At 53.8% G+C, this 4,109-nt stretch overlaps 1 non-coding gene across 1 annotated transcript; it reads right to left on the reverse strand.

Annotated features, from left to right (window-relative positions):
* Positions 1–666: 666 nt before the first annotated feature.
* TRNAK-UUU (transfer RNA lysine (anticodon UUU)) lies at positions 667–739 on the reverse strand. Its single transcript has one exon. It is a non-coding gene; the product is annotated as a tRNA-Lys (tRNA).
* Between the last annotated feature and the right edge of the window lie 3,370 nt (positions 740–4,109).

Genomic DNA, 4,109 nt, shown 5'->3' on the forward strand with positions numbered 1-4,109 from the left:
TGTTGGAACAAGTCCAGAGAAGGGCCACGAGGATGATCAGGGGACTGGAGCACCTCCCGTATGAAGACAGGCTGAGGATGTTCAGCCTGGAGAAGAGAAGGCTGCGCGGAGACCTCATAGCAGCCTTCCAGTATCTGAAGGGGGCCTATAGGGATGCTGGAGAGGGACTCTTCATTAGAGACTGCAGTGATAGGACAAGGGGTAATGGGTTAAAACTTAAACAGGGGAAGTTTAGACTGGATATAAGAAGGAAATTCTTTCCTGTTAGGGTGGTGAGGTACTGGAATGGGTTGCCCAGGGAGGTTGTGAATGCTCCATCCCTGGCAGTGTTCAAGACCAGGTTGGAAGAGGCCTTGAGTGATATGATTTAGCGTAAGGTGTCCCTGCCCATGGCAGGGGGTTTGGAACTAGATGATCTTAAGGCCCTTTCCAACCCTAACTATTCTGTGATTCTATTCTATGATTCTATTGTAACATGGGATCTCTCTCACTGGGGTACTGGGGGGTTGGAAGAGCGGTGGTGCTCTGTGGGACATGGTATGGGGCTGTCCCTGGCCCTGGCCAGATGATAGAAAAGAAGCAGGGACTGGGGAGACCCCAGCAGCAGGAGAAGCTACTGCTCCTGCCCATGGGCTCTCCTCCTCTGCCCTTAAAGAGTAAGGCTTTCACCTGAACAGGGGCTTGAGCCCTGGACCCTCAGATTAAAAGCCTGATGCTCTCCCAACTGAGCTATCCAGGCTCACACATGGGGATGTTCAAAGACAGGCAGTGAGGACCCTGCTTCACTGTGACATTGGAGGAACAATCTGATCCTGGATGCGCCCAGGAAGCACCAGTGCCTCAGGGATGCACTGGCAGGGAGGGAGCAGGAGCTGAGGAGTGGCTGGAGAAGCTCTGTTGGCTCAGGGGGTATCTGGCCACAGGAGAGCAGTGGCCATGGTGCCAAACTCGGTCTGGGACCACACAGCACTCAGTGCCCTGCAGTGGGGCCGCAGCAGCTTCAGCTCAAGCCTGAGTCACAGCAGTAGTTTTGCCAACAGTCTAGCCTTCATTTTCTCTTCTCCTTCCTTCAGTCCTTCAGGACGGGCCCCCTCTGCTCCATAGGAACCCACCCTACCAGGCTGGGGAAGATTAAAGCCTACCCCAAATGCTCACAGTGTGGGGCAGAAGCTCAGGGACAGAAGTTCCACTGAAGGGGGGCCTCTTCAGATACCTCATTGTACTAACTGGCTTCATTAAGAGCATCTAGTGAAGTCACCTACCCTGCCTTGTGATGGTCCTGAGGACAAGATTGATGGGCCGGGGGACTGAAGGGTGAAGCCCCGCATGGGGCTTAACATATGCGCTTGGTTCATTACCATGATTAATTAGAGCCTGCTGCGTTTATCCCATGTGTGGTGGCATGACCCCACCAGTAGCACCAGGACTGGGGTCGGGATGCCTGGAGAGCAGACTCCTGTTCCCCCCGGAGGGGTGTTGTGACCCCTGGACCTCTGCCTCAAAGAGAAGCCCAGACACACCCCGCCCACTCGCTCGTTTCTGACCCCCCGCAGCCACCGTCGAAGCGGGTGGGGTTTCCAGCACACCCAGAAGCGCCCGGCCGGGACCAGGGGGAGTAGAATTACATATCTGCGCACCTTGGCGTCGGTGCCCAATAGACCTAAGGTACTGGGGGGAACATGGGCTGGGGCCGCTACTCCAGCCCCAGCGCTGCTGGGACTGGCTCAAGGGGTGCCGCTTCACCGCCATGTTCCCATCCGCTGGCGGCTACCGGCAGTAGTGCCCGGGGGAAGGGCAGCATCGATCCTCTCTTCGGCTTCCTGGTGCGGTGCAGACAGACTGGGGTATAGCTCAGCCCCAAGGTGAGGCAGCGAGGGCCTGGTACCTCCACCTCGGGCACAGCTCCCGTCTCGTTGCAGGCTGAATAGGGAGGGTATGTTGGCTGCCGTCGAGCTGCAGGTAGGAGAGATCCTGTGCACCATGCCACGCACACCAGCTCCATCCAGGGGACTCCTGGGAAAAAATGAGAGATCCCCCCCCTTTTCCCCCATCTTCTCTGCCTGCTTTTCCCGGTCTTCCCTTTTAAAGGAAGAAAAATGGGATTGGAATCAAGCCTAGTGATTAGTCCTATCTCATGTGGGAGGCTGGAGCAGAGAGGAAAGGGGGTGGTAGTTGGGCATCCCATCACCGCTGACCATTAGCATCACCAAAGATGCTTTCCTTGAGGGCCCAGACAGACTAGGAGAAAGAACAGTTCCTTCCTTGCTGAAGAGAGGGGTGATAGTGGGGGGTACAGGGCCAGGAGCAGCTCACCCAACTAAAGCTTCAGAGCAGAAACTTCTAGGTCTGCTTTGGCTCCCGCCAAACCAAAGATAAAACATAGCAGAAGTAGAACTCCCCAGTCCGTGCTGTAGCCAGGCTGGTGGAATTGGGCTTTGGTTCTGGGAGGGGAAGATTAAAACCTCAAGTCAACTCATGTTTTCTCTGTTATCTGTGGTTCCTTAGGCCAGGAGCCCCTGCAGAGCCAGTCTGGTTGGGTGCTGCCACTGGCCCTGCTACACAAATACACATCCAGCAACTCCCAGTGGTGGCCTTATTTCTCCCTCTGACAGGACTTCAGGAGCCTGGATCATCCTGTGTTCTGGTAAGATGAAACTGCACAGGGCTGTGGGCAGCGCCCCAGTTGGCAGCTGAGTGTAGGTCCAGGGGCTGCCGAGCAAGTGTCCTGGAGATGGACATGGGCTATCCCACTGTGCTAGCCCCATGTTGTTACAGCAAGAACCCAAGAGACCCTCTGCGCACTACCTGGGGTTGGAGCAAGCTTCAGGCATATCCAGAAGACGGGAACTTAGAGAGCACCAGGAAGCTGAGATGGTGGAGGAAGATGTTTACAGACCCTTCCCCTGGGTCAGACAGAGATAAACCTACTTTTTTTCTTGCAACAGGCCTGAAGAAGAGCAAAGATGGCTCCTGCAGGGCACAGACATCACAGAAGCTGTGGAGAAAGACCTGCCTAGCATCCACCTTGAGTACAGCTCCATGATCCTGCTTTTCATTGAGTGCTACCCCAACGTTTGACCCCAAGCTGTACAAGCAGCTGGTGGCATTTGTCATGGCCTACAGGTGAGAATCATTTCTCACCTCCTTCTGGGGCTCTGCTCCCACAAGGATCAAGGACAAGGAGTAGGATGTCAGGAAAGACTGTAGACTGTGTTACTTAAATTTTTATGCAACTGCAACCATAAACGTAAGATGGAGCTTGCTTTGTGCTGCAAGGCATGCAACTGGCTTGCCTTCATCTCCCTTGTCTTGGCTTTCAGGAACCTTTTGGAGGAGGAAGATGAAGATAAGGGGCCCAGTCCTCTGATGACGGTGCCTGTAGCAGATATTTTGAATTGTGTGGCCAACCACAATGCCAACCTGGAATACTCCCTTGTGAACGCAAAGCTGATACAGCAGGCAGCATCATGCTCTGGTTCTTCTTTGCCATGAAGCAAAAGGGAAGCTGGATCTGTGAAACCAGAGACCTCATTAATATAAAGCTATTTTACTCAACATCCTTCCCTGCTGCTTGCTTGGCTTGAACTAGAAAGAGCTGAGGGTCATCTGAGCCTCTAGGAGCCACCTTGTTTCCAAGTGATCACCACAGCAGCAGTTGTTATGCATGGTTACAATGCAGCCAGTCAGCAAACGAAAGGAGATCTTCACCATGTATGGGCGGATGGTCAACTGGCAGCTCCTCCATGTGTATGGCTTTGCAAAGCAGTATACCACCAAGACCAACAACAGGGCCAACATAAACATGTTGGAGGTGGTGCGCACAGCGGCACTGCGGGCAAGGATGGGTCAGGGAAGGGCATGAAAAATAAGCCTGTTCTACAGCATTTCAGGTGTTGGAGCAATGCCTGGGTTTTCCTTATTCCCCTTCTACATTTGTCACCTATCCTCCACCACAACCCAAGGTAAGTTTGCAGGTCTGCTGTCCTCCAGGTAAGTGCCAGAAGCAAAGCACAGCAGTGGCTGGTCTCGGAGCAGTGGGTTTCTTCTGCCAGTGTCCTGGGTTCAGCTGTAATAATTATTTCTCTCCTTAGTAGCTGGTGCAGTGCTGT

The sequence above is a fragment of the Pezoporus wallicus genome, unplaced genomic scaffold, assembly GCF_028554395.1.
Source record: "Pezoporus wallicus isolate ANWC-B61680 ecotype Strahan unplaced genomic scaffold, APGP_CSIRO_Pwel_v1 contig_2545, whole genome shotgun sequence".
Taxonomy (NCBI): Eukaryota; Metazoa; Chordata; class Aves; order Psittaciformes; family Psittacidae; genus Pezoporus; species Pezoporus wallicus.